General features: G+C 49.2%; 1 protein-coding gene across 1 annotated transcript in view; it reads right to left on the bottom strand.

The window, feature by feature from the left end:
• The window catches only part of ELOVL3 (ELOVL fatty acid elongase 3), a 51,613-nt gene extending 32,306 nt beyond the window's left edge, over window positions 1-19,307 (bottom strand). The window contains exon 1 of the mRNA XM_039482278.1: window positions 19,250-19,307. The gene's annotated coding sequence lies outside the window, so the exon portion shown is untranslated. The remainder of the gene's footprint in view (window positions 1-19,249) is intronic.
• Between the last annotated feature and the right edge of the window lie 3,698 nt (window positions 19,308-23,005).

Here is a 23,005-nt window from a genome sequence, read left to right as displayed (position 1 = left end):
GTGGGTATTCACCCACGAAAGCTTATGCTCCAATATGTCTGTCTATAAGGTGCCACAGGACTTTGTGTCACTTTTAACCCAGTCAGAGTTCCCCTCCCTATCCAGCCCTTCCACATCAAGGTTTTGACCCTGATTTTAAGGATAGGATTGCTCCACAGGACTGCATCTACATGGAGGAACAGATGGAAGCTGAACTTTCTAGCCAAGTTTGACCAAGCTTGCCTCACAGCCGGTACAGAACAGATTTTAATGGCCAAGTATTGTATGCAGTAGGGCTTGCACTGTTGCTAGCACAAGTGCAACTGAATTACTGCTGGAAAATGGCTATACAATTTTCTAATGCATATACACCTCTTGTAAGCAGGACTGCATCGCTACAGTTGTGTTTAAATGGTTCTTTCCAGCAGAGTCCTGCCATTCTTGTCTGACCAGTAAATGCTGTGGGAAAAACAATCCCTGAGGACTGGGCTAGACACAATCCTACAGGGACATGAAAAGTCATCCATGTCACAGTTTCACTGCATGGTCTTCCAGCAAGGAGTTGCCAGTCCACACCCATCAGGAAACCTGGGCTGGAACCCAGCTAGCAACAATTAAGTTATGCCTCTGCTTGAATGAGGCCCTGCCTAGACTACAGATTCTACTGTACTTTAGCAAATGTGATAGAGCCTGTGTTATAGTATGGTTTGATCTCATGTGCTGAACAGGAACAAACAGTTATAAGCCTGTTAAGGAATCATGCTCCAGGACACGTTTCAGTTCCTTAACATGGTTTGATCTCATTAGCACCATGGGCCAGACTTCGAGGGGTGGGGGGGCGGACGGACGACGGAACACTGCAAGTTTGTGCCCTGAGTTTACAGTGCATTTTTTCTCCAAGGTGTAGGAGTGGGTGGGCCACCTTAAATGGTAAGGGGTTTAGTCACTGAAGTGAGGGGTATCAGTGGAGGCCATAGTCACCTGCATGAAGGTCTTATGTCTCAATACTGCCTCCCGGCCACCCTCAAGCCCTCCACAGGCTCTGTGTGTGGGATGGTTAGTGCAAAACCCAGAGAGAATCTCATAGGAGAGCAGCAGCAATGATGCAAGGATCCCCTCCCAGCCTGTCTGCTTATGGGAGCACAGACATAGTAAAGCCTCATGGTATTAATCAGGGCAATACTGTATTTAGGCACTTTTTACAACACATGACAAAGTATGTGGTGCAGATGGAACCTTAAAACATCCCCAAGGCTAACTGGAGCTAATGAGTTATTTGTAACAAAGCCAACCGCAGCCTCAGGCTAAAGTGACACTGTACAGTATCTAGGAAGATGCAATCTCTCATTTAAATACTGAACACCACCCACACACTCATGCAATTATAAGTGTTCAATGCCCAATAACTGCATCTAGCGATGTACAAAATGCATATACTGAATTCATCCATGATCAGCAGTGTTTACATGTACATCTTACTGTACAAGACAGTTCCCAAACAAGACACTGTTTAGATAGTGGTAAGGTTTAAAATACGTAGTCCTTAAACTAAAACACCCCCTAATTACAGCATAGTTAAAGAAATCCCCACGCATCTGTTAGCGTGGAAATTAAGAGGTAAGGTTCCATAGCCAACCTCCTCTCCCCCCTTATTTGGGGCAATGCAGAGCTGCACCCCTCCCTTCCCCCCTAAGAAATCTTGGCTTGCAGGGGGAAGTGCATCCATTGCTATACTCCTTCTATGGAATCATGTCTCTTGCTCTCACTCCTCTCCGTTGCCTTGGGTGTGCTGGATGCCACAAGGGAGGAAAAAGTCTCTGTGCAGCTTCCATTTTAAGGACTGCAACTGTCTGACCCTCATGGGACCCTGCCAGTGGGAGGAAGGTGAGACTGAAAGCACTCTCATGGTTCACACCTACACACTAGTGTAATAATCTTTGTACAAAATATGGCTTGTGGGGGAATCATCTGAAAACCAACAGCTCACAGGCCAATAATATCACGGTGAAGTGTATGTACAGTTATGAAGTCCCCTGCATACTATTCTTAACGTGTTCAAACCCATACAGCCCGGCCCAGGCAGAAGTATCCTGAATGAAGAAATGTGTTTTTACCTCGGTTTACATAGAAGGAGTAAGCAGGGTCCCTGGGACAGTAGAGGGCAGGAGATAAACCAAATTTGCATTCCAGCAAACATAGGGAGCCTCCTTCACCACCAGACCCAATGTTGCCTTCTTTACTGCTTGAATAAACTTTGCTTTGAGGGGTAACCCTCAAAAGAAGCCACTTCAAGGGTTAACTGGCCTATAAAAAAAGGGGGTAGAAAACCCCAAAGGATCTCTCTCACCTAACAAAACAAAGGAACCAGCTCTTTGACTTTTGGGGAGATCCTGACCTGAGAATTTGGTCAGCCACATTGCTGGGAACATGGGGTGAGGATTTAACCTTGAATCTAGTCAAGCGTGTTAAGTTTAGCTACTAGAAAACATTTCTGACTTTCATACCTGATACTTGAATTCACTTAAAATTCGATCTTCTTTTTTTAATAAAACTGGTTTTATTCTTTTTCAGTGAAACCAAGCCAATGCTGTGTTTGAACTGCACTGTTGAGTAACTCCACTTAAAGTAGCAAACTTGAATATTGACCCTTTATAGCAGGGGCAACAGACCTTTAATATCTGAACTGTCCAGGAGAGGGCTGGAGGTATGTTGAATCACCCTGCGGGTAGTAACAGGTGGCTGGAAGCCAGAGGGTGGCTGGTGTGTCACTAACAGGTTGCTGAACCAGGGCTGCAGTTGTACACCAACGCTCCGGGTGTGACCTGCTGGTTCTTTGGAAGCAGTGCAGGTTGGGAGCTACAACAGTTAAGCAGTGTAAGGTTGCAGGGCAGGCAGTGACACAGCCCCTTGTTGGGCTGGATTGCACCCCGGAATGGGACAGGTTTCCTGCAGCCTCCTCCCCCTCTAACACTGCATACCCATGTCAGGGACAAACAACTTAACTGTCAATTTCCAAACAGTTTTCTCCATTTTACATTGTAAATTCCCATGCAATGTCAGGTCAGTAGGGGCCTGAGCTTCACCTTTAATTCAGGGTTTCCCAATCCAGGGGTGCCAGCAGGGCCGGCCCACAACATTTTGTCATCTGAGGCGGGGAGCTCAAATGATGCCCCCATACTCCCTCGCTTGGGCCAAAACTTTGAAAGGTCTCAATTCTACTCCTCTCATGGTACTGCTCTGCTACCTACCCCAATAAAGGAGAACTACCAACTTAAAATGCCTTGTTCAAAAATTTTAAATAACACAACTTTCAAATGCCTGAACAGCAAATGTAACTTTTCTTGTCTGCATAGTAAACACTGGCATTTTTATCTGTTTGAATAATCAAAGTGGTGCTTTCCTGTGTCATTGTGGACCGTAGATGTGTTTTTATTAACTTCAGCTTGGAGAAGCTGTGTTCTCCACTGGCAACTGTTACAGGAAGTGTTAGAAGTATGCACAGAACAACAAAAGCATTTGGAAAGAGAGTGGTCATCTTATTTGTGCACATATATTCCAGAACAGCCTTTGGAGTTGATCCTGCTGAAATGTATCTTGAAAGGGCTTTCAGTTCATCACCTAAATCACTTGCATCAATATCGCGCATGTAATCATGTGTCAGCACTGTCTCTAGTGCCCTGCATTGCTTTTGTAGGTCTTCTTGAGGTATAGTGAGGAGTTTTGGAATATCAGATAACATCCCTGTAGCAGGCCGGTGTGGCTCCCCTCCTCCCCAGGAAGGGTTGAGCACTGCTGGGCACCGGAAGGGGCGGGGCTACAGAGCAGTGAGCCCGCCCCTCAGAGGGTCAGGCGATGACCCGGAAGTATAAAAGCCGTCAGTCAGAGCGCAGTGGAAGCCCAGCCTCTGTTGGGAGCAGACCTGCCAGAGAGGGCTCGGGGCTGGGAAGCCGCTGGAGCCCAGGGAAGTTGCCCTGACTGGCCGGAGCTTCCCCTCGCCCGCTACGAGGAGGAGCTGCTGGAGACTCCCCCTCTCCCTTGCTGTTACCTGGAGGAGCCCCCGGAGCAAACCTGGCCGGACTTCCCAGAGGAACTGTCGGATCTACCCCCCAGCCCGGGCTGCAAGGAGCTCATGCTGTTGGACTTCCTGGGAGCGGATGCCACGGACCAGGTAGGCCCAGAGGCGGAAATTGGAAGTGGCCTGGGGGCAGCCGACCCCAGTCAGGCTGCAGATCAACCAGTGTCTATGTCAGTGTGTTGCGGTCAGGATCCCCACTGACCGTCAGCGGTGGTAGCTGCTGCTAGGGCCCCGGACCGGGACGCAGTGGAGTGGGTGGGCCTGTGTCCCCCCTGCCACCCCACTCACGGGTGGCAGTCTTCCCCCTCACCCCAACGCTCAGGCATAAGGGTCTGGGCCTGTATCCTAAACCGTTTGTCTGCTCAGCCCTGCCCAAGGGCCTGAGCCCTAACTGTTTGTTGGTCAGCCCCTGCACCAGAGGGCCTGAGCCCTGACTGTTGTTGCCCCGCCCAGATCTAGGGCCTGGGCCTCTATACTAACTGCTTGTTGCCCAGCCCCTGCACCAGAGGGCCTGAGCCCTGAACTGTTTGTGTGGTGGCTCCTTGTAGCAGAAGGACTGAGCCCTAACTAACTTTGTGCCTTGTTGCCCAGCCTTGAAGACACAAGGCAGGACCCGCCTAAGAGCAGCAGGCCGGTGTGGCTCCCTTCCTCCCCAGGAAGGGTTGAGCCCCGGCCACACAACTTTTACAATCCCAAATATACTGCTGTGTTCCTTGAGCTGCAAGAAACATTCTTCAACTGACTGTATTGCACAATCTAGCACCTGGTTAAAGAATTCAACTTTGAATTGTTGTTTGGGGTCTCTTATGGGATCATCCCGTGCCTCATAATCAAAATGTCGTCTTCTTCGGTGACTTGTATTCCTGAATGGGTGGGAAAATAGCTTCAGTATGAAGTTCCTCTGCCAACTTCGGTGCACTCTTCAGAACATATTCAAATCCCTCATCTGACCAGTAAGACTGTAGGTATGACTTTGCTTTGTCCAGTTGTTCCATTGCTCCAGATATATCAAGGTCAATAACTTGGAGTCTCTTGCTTACAACATTTATTTCAAACAGTATGTCATGCCACAACACTAAGCCACACAGAAATGAAGTTATGTATGTTTCTGGTGATTCCATTTCCTTCTGCCACTGTTCCCACGAACAGTTCCTGTCATAGCATTGTCCTCCATAATGGCAACTATGGCATCATCTATCTTCCCAATTTGGTGTTTGATAGGCTTTATTACCTCCACTCGACTTTCCCATCATGTGGCACTCAGTGGTTTCAGTATCAGAGAGAGTGTTCGCAGATGTTGCCTCAAAATTTGCCATTGATGAGCAGGGCTGCCCCGGGGGGGGGGGGGGGAGTGGGGCAATTTGCCCCAGGCCCTGCAGGGCAGTTTTCGGCGGCACTTCAGGGGCAGGCCCTTCAGTGCAACGGAAGACTCGGAGCGAGTGAAGGACCCACCGCTGAAGTGCTGCCTGAAGCCTCAGAGCGCCGCCCGGTGAGTACAAGTACCACATGCAGCGTGGGGCGGGGGTGGGGGGAAAGCTGCGGTCGGCAGCACTGAGGCTGTTCTACTGCTGCCACTTCATTCTTCGGCGGCAATTCGGTGGCGGGTCCTTCCCTCTGAGAGGGACCCACCGCTGAATTGCTGCCGAAGACCCGGCCCTGCCCCAGGCCCCCTGAATCCTCTGGGCGGCCCTGTTGAGTTGATACAGAGAAAAATACATAGATGCTTTGAATTACATTTAAAAAAAAAAATTCAGCAGCCTCATTGGAAGCCGATGCTGCATCACTGACCACCAAGTTCAATGAATGAGAACTGCATGGGACAAAAAAAGCTCGAGGGTTTAACTCTTGGATCCGTGTCTGCACTCCCCTGTTCTTTCCTCTCAAATTCCGACCCCTCCCTCCAGCACACCGTGCTCCCCCTCCTTCCCCGTGCCCCCTACACGCAGCAAAACAGCTGATCACAGTGGGCAGGAGGCATGGGGAGAGAGGGGGAAGCAGGGCCTGCTGGTGTGCAGCAAACACTGTGGGGCAGGGGAGGAGCTGATGGGGCGGGGGGGTTGCTGGTGGGTGCTCATCACCCACCATCTTTCCCCCATGGGTGCTCCAGGGCTGGAGCACGCATGGAGTTGGTACCTATTGCTTTAGTTCATAACTTTGCTAGATATAAAGTTTATTAGAGAATATTTAAAAATAAACGATACAAAGTGTTTGAAGCGTCAGTTATTGTGTCATTGGGGGTAACATACAGGTTGTAGGGGGATGTTAGCGTTTTGGTATTGGACGGCATATACATATAAACAGTCTGTCATGTCCCCAATGCGGGGTATACGGTGGGTGAGTTCAAGGTTCAGCCAACAAGCAGTGAGGGTACATCACTCATACAAACAGGTTATGGGTAGTCGTGGGCATGAATAAATGAGCGGACTGGGTAATGAGGATAGGATGACCCTCACAGGGCAGAGTTCAGTTTGGTTGGTTCAGGGCTCAGGGGATAAAGTCCAACAGGGGAAGTTTACAGGTCTCTTCCCCCTTGTGGGTGCACGAAGTCACGCCGGCTTACTCTTGGTATTGACGGTGGCCGGTGACGTGCTCTGTGTAAAATGTCTCTGGACCACCGAATAGCGTCCGAGACCATTAGGCATCTCATGAGCCGCGCGTAGTGATGGCCCACCCCACAGGTCCGCAGCACGCATTCATTAAGGGGGTCCCAGGCGCCCAAGACCCCAACGATCAGAGCATCGATGTAGACCTCGTAGCCCACATCATGGTAGACCCCTGCGCCTTAGATGCCTTATTATTTTACTTACCCAGCAGCGGTCCAAGGCTTTGGCGGCATTTCAGTGATGGAGGGTCCACTCCGAGGGTCTTTGGAGGCATTTCGGCGGCCACGGAAAGCCTGGAGTGGAACCCCCACCGCCAAAGTGCCGAAGCCCTGGACCGCTGCTGGGTATTCAAATCGGGCCCTGCCCTTCATAAAGCCAGACCTGCCCACTAACCCCTCTTTTTGTCCTATGACTGCAGAAGTGTTAACAGGCCATTTCACCTCAAATGGTCTCTTAGAATGTGTGTTAACTACTTCTGCTAAACAATCTGTTCCGCCCTGTATTTAGCTGTGACTCTGAATACATTTCCCAGACCTGGAGAAGAGCTCTGTGTGGCTTGTAAGCTTGTCTCTCACACCAGCAGAAGTTAGTCCAATAGAAGATATTACCTCCCCCACCTTGTCTCTCAGAGAAAAAGTGAGAGGGAAGAAAGGGAAAGAGAGGGGAAGGCCTGAAAGAAAAAAAAAAATAGACTGCAGCTGTGCTGGTATGTGGCAATGAGGGGCTACAGCAGGGGATGCCTGTCCAGTCAGTCAGTCACAAGGGGGGCTCCAACTGTATGGTTAGGAGCCACTGCATTCGCTGGATCCATCACCACAGAGCCGGAGGGTCCAAGCAGCGTTCTCCCGGAACATGTCATGGACACTGTCACTCCTAGTAATAATGGCTGCAACACTGCCACAGAGGCCAGGGGTGAATAGTCATTAGATTGAGGAAGTGCCTGCAGCAGTAGGTGCTTTCTAACATAGATGAGGAGACAGTCCTTGCCCCACAGAGAAATGAAGGCCTCAGCTACAGTACAAATCCTTTGCAGGTATAGCTAGACCAAGAGTCCCTTGGTGTAGACACAGCATAGGCTGACAGGAGGAGTTTTTCTGGCAGGACAGTACCACAGTGATGTTGGTTACGCCAACAGACACACCCTGCAGCACAGTTGCCTCTGTACTGAGGGTACGTGTCCACTAGAAAGGCTACAATGGAACACCTGCAGAGACAGAAGGGGTTTGGCCATTGCTGAGTAAATCCACCTCCACAAGAGGTAGTAGTTGTGTAGCCAGAACAATTATTTTGTCAACCTAGCAGCATATACACTGGGGCTTGGATCACTGTAACTACATAGCTGACCTAAGTTTAGTGTTGACCATCCCTGAGGGCTTTGCCAGCATAGCAATGTCACTAGAGGGCACGGTATTTTCACACACCTGACAGACAGCTATGCTGACAAAACTTACCTGGCCTAAGTTTACTGCCATCCAAAAAGTGTGTTCTCTCATTTTATCAGTATCAACTGTGTTAATAAGCAACAAAGAGTCCTGTGGCACCTTATAGACTAACAGACATTTTGGAGCATGAGCTTTCGTGGGTGAATACCCACTTCGTCAGATACATGTAGTGGAAACAGGGCCGCCCAGAGAATTCCGGGGGCCCGGGGTCTTTGGCGGCGGGGGGCCCCCGCTCAGGGGCGGCTCTAGACCCCAGCGCGCCAAGCAGGCGCGTGGGGCGGCCCTTTCCCTGGGGGGCGGCATTTGGCTCCGGTTGAGCTCCCGCAGGCATGCCTGCAGCAGGTCGACCGGAGCCCGGGACGAGTGACTGCAGCGGGTGCTGTGGTCCCGCGGCTCCGCTTGACCTGCCGCAGTCATGCCTGCGGGAGGTCCAGGCGAGCCGCGGGACGAGAGCCCCCTCCGCAGTCATGCCTGCGGCAGGTCCACTCGTCCCGGGCTCCGGTGGACCTGCCGCAGTCATGCCTGCGGGAGCTCAACCGGAGCCGCAGGGGCCCCGGAAAACACTCGTGGGGGCCCCTGCGGGACGCGGGGCCTGGGGCAAATTGCCCCTCTTGCCCCCCCCTCTGGGCGGCCCTGAGTGGAAATACCCACAAAAGCTCATGCTCCAAAACGTCTGTTAGTCTATAAGGTGCCACAGGACTCTTAGTCTGGATCTGTAAAAGCAACAAACACGGCTACCCCTCTGATACTTGTGTTAATAAGGAAGCTCCTAGGCACTACAATAATATAATATCACATTGACATAGCCCAGCTGCTATCGGAAGAGAAACAAGAATTGGTCTTGGATCAGATTGTGTTGCCAGTTGTGCATTTTTGGTATGAGACTAATGAAAAAATGATAAAAATAACAGAACATGAAGACATCTTATGCAGAAGCAAAGTACCTAGGAGAGCTCTACACATGTGCTAGACAGTAGAGCTTCATGTAGGATAGGACCTGGATTTATCCAATGTTTAATTAGGACAGTAATCCCATATCAGAACATCACAGAGTAAGTGTTCAGTAATTGCTAGTGTTAGGTCAGCAAAAGCATCTCCTGTGGTTTCTGTTTGGAGTACATATATTTACAAATGCATAAGGTTTATTAATAAATAGTAGTTCCTCTTTGTAGTTTACCTATAGATTGAGTCTTGACCAGCACTGGCAGCCTTTTCCCTGTGTAGGTCCTGGCTACCCCAGTAATATCTGGCTTGAATGAAGCAGTAGACAACCTACCCAACCTTTAGAAGACTGCAACATGGGAAAGTTTGGGCCTAAAATGATATTGTGATATGCAGAAAAGCCTGAACAGGTTTTTCATACCTATAACAAAAAGGGGTTTCAGATAAGCACTTAAAAACACTTCAGTACTAGACACTACAGGAACTATTGGAAAATTGCTACCAAGACCCACTGAGACTAAAAGATTTATATCAACAGCCTTTGAGTAATAAGATTTAAATATATAAAAGTTATACAAAGGCAGAAGCAGAAAGCATTCACTCATTAAAAAGTTGATCTCTCTGACTGCAGAAGTCCACCTATAGGTACATAATCTTAACAAGAATCTTAAAAACAATTGTCCTGAACAGGGAAAGTAATCAGTAGCTTTTGGGAGGAGGTCTGAGCAGCTGGGGGGCAGATTATTCATATTTTTTGAATACTTGCCAAGTACTCTGTGTGGCAGAGCTCCGACCTTGTCCCTGTGGGTCCCGTGCTTCCAGGCGGTTTATGCTAACCTCAGACAGGGCCAGATTAACTTTGTGGGCCCGGCGCCAAACATATTTGTGGGCCCCCCTGGGGAATAATTGTAAAAGGGGCCAGGGGTAAAAGCACAGTGGGGCAGGAGCTAGGGGAGGGGTCAGGGGTAAACTGCAAGCACCGCAGGGCTGGGGAGGGGGTAAACAGGATCCCCCCCACCCCTGCCTACATGGAGCTGGTACCTACCTGGCTCTAGCCCATTCTTTGTCTCTCGCTGCACTGAGCTGCCCCTCCTCCCACAGCAGCAGGACAGGTTCTTTTCCAGCCCTCTGGGGTGGGTGTTGGGAGTGGGAGGAGCAGAGGCTAATGTGGTTACTCCTATAACTGGACATTTAGTTCCCAGTCAGCACTGCTAACCGGACACTCAGGTCCCGTTTTCTCTTGGAGTTTCCAGTCTAAAACTGGATATCTGGCAACAGGGCTGGCAGAAAAGCCTGAGGGGGGAGAGGGGCAAGCAATCATTTTTAAAAGTAAGAGGGCTAAGCCTTGGGGGAGAGGGGAGAGAGTGGTGGGTGGGCTAAGGAGTGGAGAGGAGCTAGTGGGCAGGGCCATGTCTGCTGTACTGCCCAGGTAGGTTGGAGACTGTGGGGGGGGAGGGGGGAAGGGGAGGAGATCAGCTGACACAGTATCCAGGGCCGGTGCAAGGATATTTTGCACCCTAGGCAAAACTTCCATCTTGCGCCCTCCCCCTCGAGCATCGCTTATTATAAATTTTAAAAAATGAATACAGTGGAGTCACATCTTACGCAGGGGTTAGGTTCTAAGGTCAGCATGTAAGGCCTGGTCTATACTACGGGTTTATACCAAATTTAGCAGCGTTAAACCAAATTAACCCTGCACCCGTCCACACAACGAAGCCCTTTATAGTGACATAAAGGGCTCTTAATATCGATATCTGTACTCCTCCCCGACGAGGGGAGTAGCGCTCAAATCGGTATTGCCATTTCGGAATAGGGTTAGTGTGGCTGCAATTTGATGGTATTGGCCTCCGGGAGCTATCCCACAGTGTACCATTGTGACCGCTCTGGACAGCAATCTGGAGTCGGATGCACTGGCTAGGTAGACAGGAAAAGCCCCATGAACTTTTGAATTTCATTTCCTCTTTGCCCAGCGTGGAGAGCTGATCAGCACAGGTGACCACGCAGAGCTCATCAGCACAGGTAACTATGCAGTCTGAGAATCGAAAAAGAGCTCCAGCATGGACTGCACGGGAGGTACTGGATCTGATTGCTATATGGGGAGAAGATTCCGTGCTAACAGAACTCCGTTCCAAAAGACGAAATGAAAAAACATTTGAAAAAATTTCCAAGGCCACGATGGAGAGAGGCCACAGCAGGGACTCAGTACAGTGCCGTGTGAAAGTTAAGGAGCTCAGACAAGCCTACCAGAAAACCAAAGAAGCAAACGGAAGGTCCGGGGCAGGGGCGCAAACATGCCGCTTCTACGCTGAGCTGCATGCAATTCTAAGGGGGTCCGCCACCACTACCCCACCCATGTCCATGGATTCCAAGGTGGGGATGGTAATCGCAGCCATGGCTGAGGATTCTGCGGACGGGGAAGATGAGGAGGAGGAAGATGAAGACGAGCTTGCAGAGAGCTCACAGCACTCCGTTCTCCCCAACAGCCAGGAGCTTTTTCTCAGCCTGACAGAAGTACCCTCCCAGCTTTCCAAGCCACTATCCCAGACAATGAAGCCATGGAAGGGACCTCTGGTGAGTATACCTTTGTAAATATAAAACATGGTTTAAAAGCAAGCATTTTTTAATGATTCATTTGCCCTGAGGACTTGGGATGCATTTGCGGCCAGTAAAGTTACTGGAAAAGTCTGTTAACATGTCTGGGGATGGAGCGGAAATCCTCCAGGGACATCTCCATGAAGCTCTTCTGGAGGTACTCCAAAAGCCTTTGCAGAAAGTTTCTGGGCAGGGCAGCCTTATTCCGTCCACCATGGTAGGCCATGCATGTAGCAAATCTGGTATCATTGCATGACAAAGCCTAGCTGCGTATGGTCCCGGTGTTTGCTGGCATTCAAGCAACATCCGTTCTTTATCTCGCTGTGTTATCCTCAGGAGAGTGATATCGTTCATGGTAACCTGGTTGAAATACGGGAATTTAAGTAAGGGGACAGAGATGGTTGGGCTGTTTGCCTGTGGCTTAAAAGAAATCCTTCCCTGCATTTAGCCAAGCCGGGGGGGGGGGGCGGGAGTGATTGGCGCGGAGCTTTTTTGCGTTTGGCTAGCTGGGATCTTCCCTGCTACCAGCCACACAGTGGGGGAGGGGTAAAGCATGGCTGGTATCCTGGAAGATCGCTGCTAGCTATCAGGGCAGGGGGCTAAGGGTGTGTGAGGGGGTGCAGGGTGTGTGTAGGGGGGTGCAGGAGTCAAGGCATGGGGTGGTGCAGGAGTTAGGGAGGGCGGGGGGCTGGAGGGGGTGCTCACACAGGGGGCTAGAGGGGGTATGCCCCAATTCCAGCCCCTTCCCCAACACCTCACACCCGCCTCTTCTCCAGAGTGATGTGCTGCGGTTGTCTCCTCCTGCCGGCAAGGCTGATCCAGCTGATCAGCAGGGGGAGGGGACGTAGCACGCTGGGGAAAGGGGCGGGGCAGGAGCCAGGCTGCCAGCAGAGGCTGCCACGGAGCCGCAGCAGCCCACAGCGTCAAGCTCTGACCCCACAGGAGAGAGCGGGGTGGGCGTGGAGAAGAGTGCGCCAGGGCCCCTTTTGACTGTGGGCCCGGCGCCATTATAAATCCGGTATTGACCTCAGAGGCTCACTAAAAGCAGCAGAGAGTCCTGTGGCACCTTGTAGATTAACAAACATATTGGAGCATGAGCTTTCGTGGGTGAATACCCACTTCATCGGATGCATGCTCCAGTACGTTTGTTAGTCTATAAGGTGCCACAGGACTCTTTGCCGCTTTTACAGATCCAGACTGACACGGCTACCCCTCTGATATCAGAGGCTCACTGTGACTCTCCACGTAGCCCTTCTCTCTCTAGGGCCAGGGTTACAGTCTACTGAGCCCTTTTCATCATAACCCAGCAAGGAGGTTGGTGAGAGAACTTCCCACAGTCTCTATTGTCCCTAGGGGCTTATTCAAGAACAGTTTAGCCTCCTGTCCTGACAGGTGCCTGTCTTCCCCTCCCAGAAGTTGTTTCTGTAGTGGCAGGTTGGGGGGAAAACAGAGGCCTGCCCTCTAGTCTGGGTTCTGGCCCAGGGACCCTAGTAGCAGCAGCTGTTGACAGCTGATCTTTCACCACCAGAGCTGCTACAGTTCCCTGGGCCACTTCCCCACAGCTTTCCCACTTCTCTCTTAATGCCTTTGTCACCCTTACCTTAGGGCTCCCTTTCCGGTGTCTTCATTACCCAGCCCTTCAGCTGCACTTCCTCTCCTCTAGCTCCCTTTCCTCCCCGCAGCCTGACTGGAGTGAGCCTTTTTACAGTCTCAGAGGGGCCTTAATTAGAGTCAGGTGTTCACATTAGCTTAACAGCCTCACCTGACTCTTTGCAGGTTAATTGGAGTCAGGTATTCTCATTAGCCTAACTTGATCAGCCCCTGCTCTGGTCAGTCAGGGAACAGAAAACTGCTTATCCAGTGGCCAGTATATCTGCCTTTGACTACTCTGCTGTAGGCGAGTGTCTGCCCACCCACTTCCCAGTACCCAATAGGACTACTCTGCTGTACCCAATGGGCCTGGGTCTATCACATCTGATATTCCATTTAATTTAATCATTTGGGCCATTTAGTTTAGGTTAGAACAAACAGGCATGCAGTGGAGTTATCTACTACAAGGGAAGGATTCATTAGCTGTGTCAGCTGTCACCATATTGTAGTGAGGGAGCAGGTGTGCATAGATCATGTAATAGATCAGGGGTAGGCAACCTATGGCACACATGCCTAAGGCAGCACGCGAGCTGATTTTCAGTGGCACTCACACTGCCCGGGTCCTGGCCGCCAGTCGGGGGGGGGCTCTTCATTTTAATTTGATTTTAAATGAAGCTTCTTAAACATTTTAAAAACCTTATTTACTTTATAAACAACAATAGTTTAGTTATATATTATAGACTTATAGAAAGAGACCTTCTAAAAACGTTAAAATGTATTACCGGCACGCAAAACCTTAAATTAGAGTGAATAAATGAAGACTCGGCACACCACTTCTGAAAGGTTGCCGACCCCTGTAATAGATCATGCCCCTAGTTTGTACCAGTTGGTGTACCAAAAGGAACTGCTAACTAATTGAGGTTTCTACATGCTTCCTGAATGGACAATCTGTAACATTTGAGTTGGTGCTCAGTAATTTCAGTTATTTAAATGATCCTCATACTATGGTGGGTTTCACTTAGGTAGCCGTTAGAAGTATTCATTTCTAAGAGGTCACATCGAAAGCAAGAAAACGAAAGATTGTTAAACAGCTGTGTTTTATAAGTTTCATGATCTGCAGCAAATATTTATGCTAGGAAAATTGGCTAGAACATGTGATTTGCTAGATATCCAGTCCCAACTGGATTCAATTTTAACTTAGAGTCCACTCCTGCAAACACTTAGTACCAGGGGCAGTGCTTCCTTCTGCGAGTTGTTCAACTGATTTCACCCAATAGCGAGCGGTGGCAGGATTGGTGCCTTAGTTAAAATCAAGGCCCAAATGTAACTAGACAGGATTCCCTGGGCACCCTGAACTTCCAAATTCTACCCTGAACCAAAGAGCAGTGGTGCCAGGATATTTGAAAAGGGGAGAGAAGTGACAGATGGCTTCCCCAATGGAAAATCCCCTTGACTGGATGAGTTTAAACAGAATTCAAGAAACAAGTTTCTGTAAGACTCCAGTGGTGGGAGCTATTCCAAGCACCTGTCAGAAAACAACTATCACCCTGAAGGGAGAAAGGTCAAGAGAGTTTTAACTGTTTTGATCCAATATCACTGACCAGTTTAGAAAACAGAACTTGGCAAGAACCTCAGTAAATCCACTGTCTCAAAACACTATGATCACAATGGTCCTTTTTGGCTTTAATATTTATGCAGAACACTGCCAAAAGGAACTCATATGGACCAGCCAGAAATTATTTCAGACATGTCCATATAAAGAGATCATTTGATATTATACAAAATGTCAATAAGATCAAAACAGGGGGCCTTCTCCTTGCCCTCCATGTGAAGGCATTTGAGCACGTGCTTTGGGAATGCTTTTCAAACCTTGGAAAAATACAGATTGGGTTAGTACTATAGAATTTGGATAGAACTCTTCCTAAAGTTTCCCACTGCATCACCCCACAAGATCTAGTCCAGAGACATTTCCATTATTATTTGTCATGAGAGAGGATTGTCCACTCCCATCCTTCCTTTTTGCCAATGCAGGTTAGTCACTAGCAATAGCAACTCAATTCCTCCTCAGTCATAAACAGTATCTGCAGACATTCCACTAGAGCGTGACAGTCTAGATATCTTCCTTCAACATGAGTTGAGTAATGCTTGTCTTCTGGAGTTCTCAGAATTACTGATCAACATTGCTCAATGATCATCTCCCCTCCCATTCACTCATGGACTGGTCTCCTCAGAGCTCTAAATATCACAGAGCAGTTTAATCCCCAGTTATTGAGCAATTATTTACAATATGGTCCTTTGCATTAAGCCTTGAGATCTGATCTCTGGTGATCACCTGACCTTCCCCCATCATGGGGGAAATTTAGAGAAGAGTCCAAGGATAATGTACATTTTCCAGCCCACTCAGAGGTAAGTTACAAAGGCAGATTCTTGCTTCCTTAGACTCTCGCTCACTGACCAATGTACAACTCACACCGCTTTACACCTTGTGATATGTGGAGCTTTAAGAACTGTAGTGACTGCACCTTTAAAACCTGGAAAGAGGAAGTGAGGCTGGAGGTAGCTTATAAACAGGGGACTCTTATGGTGCTCGCTACAATTATTTTGACCTGCATTTTCTAATGTCTAAGGGTAGTTAGACACCCAACTCCCACTTCAAATTAATTGGAGTTGGGTGTCTAACTCTAAATTCTCAAAGAGTATTTCCCACAGCCAGGGCCGTCCTTAGGATTTATGGTGCCCTAGGCAGGATTATTAAACTGGTGCCCCTGTGCCTGTCTTGCTCTTAGCAACACAAACATAAGCTTACACTACTGAAAAACTTGCCACATGCATGTTATTAAAACCAGTTTAACTTAATGAAGCACACTGTAATGCTGATGGACTAGCGCTAAAGAAGTAGCACTATAGAAAAAATTCTGATTTGACAGAATGATGCAAATAATATAATTTTTTTAATTTGTCAACATTTTATTGGAAATTTCTATGCAGAGGTATTGAAACAAGGATTTGGTTTTAATTAAAAACAATCTTTTTGGCTTTTTTGGCTGCAAAATCAGTAATAATGTCATCGTATGACAAAGACAAAGTGTTGTCTTGTTTGATTGAAAGAATAGCAAGACCAGTCAAGTGTTCCTGACTCCTTGTAGAACGGAGATTGGTTTTAATGAGCTTTAGTTTTGAGAAACTCCGTTCTCCTGATGCTACTGTTACAGGAATTGTCAGTAGTATACGAGTGGCAACGTACACATTAGGATATATGTCAACAAGTTTGCTGGTATGAGTAAACTGTACAATCCATCATCGATTTTGCATGTGGCAACATTGATGACAGTGTACTCAATTCTTCATACAGTTCAAGTCCATTTAAATCAAAACGATCGCCGTGCTTCAAGAGGCTCTCTAGGTCAGGGGTCCCCAACGCAGTGCTTGTGGGTGCCATGGTGCCCCCAGGGGCCTCTCAGTGCACCCGCGTACTGGCCGGCGGACGAGCATCCGCCAAAATGCCACCGAAATTCGGCGGCGACGCCTCTGAATGACGCCGCTTGCCGCCGATAAGCAGCGTCATCCAGAGGCATCGCCGCTGAAATGCCGCCGAATTTCAGCGGCATTTCGGCAGATGCTTGTCCACCGCCACAGTTCTTTGTCTGGTGACCGCCAAACGAAAAAGGTTGGGGACCACTGGTCTAGGTCCTTGCACTTTGTCATTAGTTGCTCTTGTTTTCCTATTTCGTTGAATTTAGTCCTGCTCAGCCCGCTACCAATTGAGTGAATGGAACCCCAGGCCGACAGCAGGTTGAGTGGCTCAGCCGGGGTCTCAGCCACCAGCCTGCTCAGCCCGCTGCCAGACTGGGGTTCCTTGGGGGTCCCCAGGCCAGCAGTGGGTGCTGAGTGGGGCTGGCAGCCGGGACCCCGGGTGGCAATGGGGTAGCAGCCGGAACCCCAGAGCAGTGGCAAGCTGAGCCGCTCAGCCCACCGCCGCATGCCATCAAAAATCAGCGCGCGTGCCACCTTTGGCACATGTGCCGTAGGTTGCTGACCCCTGCTCTATACACTAGTAAGGAGATGAGCATATTACAGTTGTTGGAGGGCTCTATTTAGCAGTAACAGGGCTATAGGAAAGTCAGTCAACTTTTTTTGTTTCTCTGATGAAAACTGGCCCACTCCCTTCCCCATACCAAACTTGTCACAAATAATTGTCAACAACTTAATTTTCTGTTTTTGGCTAAGATATTGATTTAAAAAAATAATAATATTGAAATTGAATTCAGGATTGTTAGCAAGCATTTTTGGCAAACAAATTTGTTAAATGACAATCTAAATGGCAACACAGCACTGCTTTCATGCTTGGCTCACCCCCCAACCTGCTGGTCCAACAGCTGCAGTAGAGGAGGAGATAGGTGGAAAACTGCAGGACCCCAAAATCCACCTCTTGGGGTGCAGAGTGGCAACAGCAGCAGCAAACCCTCAGGTCCGATCACACGCCAATGGGCACCACCGCCAGCCCAACAGACCATGGTGAAGTTAGTACAGCATCTGATCTCAGGGACGGGGCACCCATGGAGCCACAGCAGCTCATCCTGCCCTGTGCAGCTCCCCCCGGATGAGATGGATCACTGTCAGTCTGGGGGAGAGACGCGCTCCCCAGCTAGGGTGACCAGATCCAGATGTCCTGATTTTATAGGGCCAGTCCCAATATTTGGGGCTTTGTCTTATATAGGTACCAATTACCCCCACCTAGGGTGTCCAGACAGCAAATGTGAAAAATTGGGACGGGAGTGGGGGTGAATAGGAGCCTATATAAGAAAAAGACCCAAAAATCAGGACTGTCCCTATAAAATCGGGACATCTGGTCACCCTACAGGTGAGTTCCTTCCCCCACCCCTTCCCAGAGACCCCAGCAGCCAATCCCCTCCCTCAGACTGTGCTGCATTCGGCTCTCTCTAGGACCCAGCAGCCCTGCTCTTACATGCTCCACTGCTTCCTGTCTGTCCGGGCTCCCAGCAGAGCGGTGCCCCCAGACCTAGTGGTGCCCTAGGCGGCTGCCTGTTCTGCCTATGGCTAAGGACGGCCCTGCCCAGAGCCCCCTTCAGGAGGTGCTGGGGCTCAGGGCATCAGCCCTGTGGATTTAAAAATATTTACCAGAGCTCTGCTCCGGACACTTCCAGCTGAATTTAAGCCTTGCTAACACCCCATAGGCATATTAGAAAAATCTCAGACTTGTTACTTTTTTTCTTAATTATTCTGATCTGATTAAAGTCACTGTAGTTAAATTAAAAGCATACCTGGATTTTGGGAAACTCATGACCTCAGAATTTGGTTCCTTGCATATAAATTGGTGCAATTAACATACAGAGGAGCCAGAAGATAGGTGTGTAGCAGGAAAAGCAATTAACACAGGAGGTGTAAGTGAAGTATTCTACCTCTTTCTGGCCTCTTTGCACCTATCCCCTTCACCACTCCTTGGGCTTGTCTACACACAAGCTTGCACTGGTTCAGCTAAAAAAGGTGACACTTATATTGGCTTAACCCTGATTAGATTGCTAACCTTGCCCCAATAAATTTACAAGGGCAAGCAAAAGCAATGTAATCCATGTAAACCGGGCTGTCTACAGAAAATTGCAGCAATGTAATAAAAATCACATCTTAGTTAACCCATCCAACTGTGTAGACCACGCATTAATCTCCTATTCTCCTCTTTTGATTCCCAGTTATCACCATTTTATCCTCTATTTCACCCTTATTTCCTCCTTTCTCCTGCCCTCTCCCCTCAGACCTACTTTTCAGGGACAAAAAGCCACTGGGCCACACATGCTGGCCTTATTTCCCCCTATATTAAATCTGTAAATATTTTCAACAAGAAAGTATTTTAGGACAATACAGTAACCAGATATAATCACTTCTTTCCCTCCCATAACCATGTTTACAGTGGTTAAACCACCTATGGGAGGCTTAGAAGACAGAAATAAAAAGGGGAGAAAAAACACAAAGCCACAAAAAGTGTAACACCCAATTAACGACAGACTAACCTCTCTGGTGGTATTGCAACACCGTTCCTCTGCCGAGCTGTGGGGGGAAAGGACGTTGCAGACCCGTGGCCAGTTCGCTAGAGTAGCCATGCTCAGAGCAGGCTCCGGATTCCAGTAACTGGCTCCCTGGTTTAGTAACTGTCAACTGAGCGAGGGAGCCCTCGGCCATGTCAGTTGATGGTGGCTTTGAGAAGGAGATGTTGACACTGGAAGAGAGATTTTAGTGGGTTTTTTTGCCACCTTGTGGCCTATGGTTCTGCTGCTGCCATTTGAGACCTCTCCAGACTGCCTCACTGTTGCTGGTAATTTAGGAGGTGTGGCAGGATGAAACTCCACCACAAACTAGAGAGGGCTTAAAGACCTCGTGGCTGAGGGGTGAAAACATTATCTAAATTGCATCTGTAGTGCAATTAATGAGCTGATTCTCAGTCCAAGGAGGCAGAGCTCAGAGGGGTCCGGTGATAACGTCAATGGACACTGGGGCCTTATGAAAGGCAAAGAGGATCCTGCAAAGGATCCCGAGCCAGGATCAGCGGAACAGACACCTCATGAAGACTCAGTCTGAGGGGCCAGGGCTTGCTATCAGAGCTGTGGAGGAGACTGTAGGTAACACCAGAAAGGGGACTGGGAATGGGCTGATTTGTTGGGACTTTGGACATTAGTTAAACCTTTTGTTACCCCAAAAGGAGCTTGACCTTGACACATCTCAGTCAGAGGAGAGCTGGAACGCGCACAAGAGCAGATGGTTTATGGGGCAGTAAGGGTAGGGTGAGAACCCCTGCAATAGCTCCAACCATAGGGGTGCTAAAGCAGGGAGTTAACAGGTCGCAGGAGGGTTGAGAGTTTCCTTCTTACTCCAGCTAGTCACAGAGAAGGAGCAGCAGTGGGGATATTTGAGGAAGTATCCTTTGGTTTTACTCTGTTTGCAAGACATCCCACTAAATATGGAAACTTATGATAATAAAATTATAACCTAAACCAAAGTTTACCAATTCCCAATCTTATGTTAGAGATTTGTTCACGTCCAGACATTCTTTGAACCCAGCAGGGTTATGCTAAATCTCTTGCACCTTTGCTGTGATATGAACAGGCATAGCCCTTGGGCATGGCCCCAGCAACAGAAAGTCTGCCAGGTAAGAAAACACAGCTACAACCTCTCTTCTTCCAGATGCCCTTTCCTGTCCCCCCGCCTTGCACACCCACAGTCTGTGTACTGTTTTTGGCAAGTGGATGATCTGAAACACTTCAGGAATTATTCAGGAGATGACTTTCCAGCTTCCATGCTCATTTCTGGGAAGAAGAATGATTTTGTCAGGGATAAGACACTTAGAGCTTGTCTACACTTAAAATGCTGAAGTGATGCAGCTGTCCCGATTCAGAGAAGATGCTACCTAAACCAATGGGAGAGATTCTCCCGTGGGCAGGATACTCCACCTCCCTGAGAATTCTCCCGTCAAACTAGCTTTGTCTACACCAGAGGCTAGGTTGGTTTTACTACATCACTTAGGGATGTGGATTTTTCACACCCTGGAGCAATATAGTTATGCTGACCTAATTTCCTCATTTAGACCAGGCCTAAGTATCCTTGAGACAGAGAAGTTTCAACCCCCTCACGTACTAGCTCTACACTTAAGTTTTACTTTTCTTCTTTCCCAAATCAACATGGAGATTGGGGTCTCCATTATACTAACACAAACACATCTAAGACAGAATTGAACCAAGACTTCACATAAAAACAGGTGTGAATCCTTCTGTGCTGCTCAAATTGCAGCTCAGGTAGTTACATTTTATCTTCTGAAATTCTCTCTGCACTTTCAATTATACATGGTATTAATCACACTCCTAAATGATTGTGTAGTGTTTTGAGCACAGACCAAGGAACGTGTGCCCAGGGCCGGTGCAAGGATGTTTCGCACCCTAGGCGAAACTTCCACCTTGCGCCCCACCCGACACGCACCTGCCCTGAGGTGCCCCCTCCCCGCGGCAGCTTCCCCACTCCGCCCTGAGGCGCCCCCCTTGCGGCAGCTCCCCACCCCAGCTCACCCCTGTCCCACCTCCTCCCCAAGCACGCCGTGGCTGCTTCCCTTCTCCCGCCTCCCAGGCTTGCAGCGCCTAAGCTGATTGGCACTGCAAGCCTGGGAGGCGGGAGAAGGGAAGCGGCCACGGCGTGCTCAGGGAGGAGGCAGGGCAGGGGTGAGCTGGGGCGGGGAGTTCCCCTGCATGCCGCCCCCTCCCCCCACTTGCTGCAGGTGGCCTTCCCTACACTCCCCTGCCCCAGCTCCCTCCGCCTAAATGCTGGCTGCGACCGGGGCGGACGAAGATCCGGCCGCTGCGGTCGCTGCCGAAGAAATGGCGCCCCCCAAATGCCAGGGCCCTAGGTTGCCTAAATGGTTGCACCGGCCCTGTGTGCGCCACTAACTAACCTTTCTCTGAAAACTGCCATGGGGTAGGGCTCAGACTCGGTCCATGGGTGTGGCTCGGGTTTAATGACCACAAAACATCACTCTGAGCCACACGGCTTCCATGATAAGACTTCTAGCTTCAACAGAGGGCTAGTCTTGCTGCACATGTGCATTTCACTGTTTGCAGCATCAGTTTAGCTGATGCTGACCTAGAGTTCTAAACTTAATCCTAAAGAACTTTGTCATTATTACTCTCCAAAGTGGCAGTGGGCACCATGCTCCAGCTGAGATATCTCAACTGCTCAAGATTAAGTATGAATTGTCCTCTAATGATAATCCCACGAGTGCAAAAAATTATAGAAGCAGGTAATTTTTGTCAGCTGTTAATTTTTAGGGCAGGGCTTTATGTCAGGAACCCCTTGCTCAAAGGATCCCAAATTTGGACCAGTAACCCTCTCCCATACCCCCATGAGGCACAGCAAAATTCAAGACAATCCGAGGCACAGATTGATTTTAGAGCACTTGGAATAGTTGTCTTTTAAACAGTATAATGCCTACACTTACCATTTAAAGTGCAAAAAGTTCCCTTTTTGTGCTAAAACTGCAGGAGCGGCTACACTTGTTAATGACTTTTTGCGGTGAACCTCAGAAGTTTCACAGCAAAAAGAAAACCACCTTCATGAGAGGCATATAGCTCTTACCGTTGTCCTTTTTGTGCTGCTGTGAAAGTGAAGACACATTCTAGCAGCGTAAACACCTTTTGGTCTCCGGAGGATATCCCACAGTTCCAAAAGCAACCACTCTGGCCAGCATTTCTGTTGCTCTGATGCAGAGATGTCCGCCCCTCCCCCTGTAAGCCCTGGGAAGTTTGAAGCTCCCTTTCCCTTTGTTTGTAGACAGGGCCAGCTCCAGGCACCAGCTAAGGAAGCAGGTGCTTGGGGTGGCCAATAAAAAGGGGCGGCACTCTGTCCGCTAATGGGGCAGCACGTCCTGGTCTTCGGCAGGAATTTGGCAGCGGGTTCCTCAGTCCCTCTCGTCCTCTTTGAGCTGCCGCTGAAGTGCCGCCGAAGAGGAAGAGAGGGAGTGAAGGACCTGCCGCCAAAGTGCCGCCAAACAATGAAGCAGCATGATTGTGCTGCTGCCAAAGTCCGCCGCCTTCTCCCCCTCTGCTGCTTGGGGCAGCAGAAAACCTGGAGCCGGCCCTGTTTCTAGATATGGTGGGAAAAGCAGCCAGACAGCAGGAGGTTTTTAAAAAAATGCCACGAACAAACAAGGAGGTAATGGGGGCTCCTGAGACATGAAGCAGGGCCAGGGCCGCCCAGAGGATTCAGGGGGCCTGGGGCAGGGCCGGGTC

Source organism: Mauremys reevesii, linkage group 7 (genome assembly GCF_016161935.1).
Source record: "Mauremys reevesii isolate NIE-2019 linkage group 7, ASM1616193v1, whole genome shotgun sequence".
NCBI lineage: Eukaryota > Metazoa > Chordata > Testudines > Geoemydidae > Mauremys > Mauremys reevesii.
The sequence above is the reverse complement of the archived record's forward strand: the minus strand, read 5'-3'. Positions and strand labels throughout refer to the sequence as shown.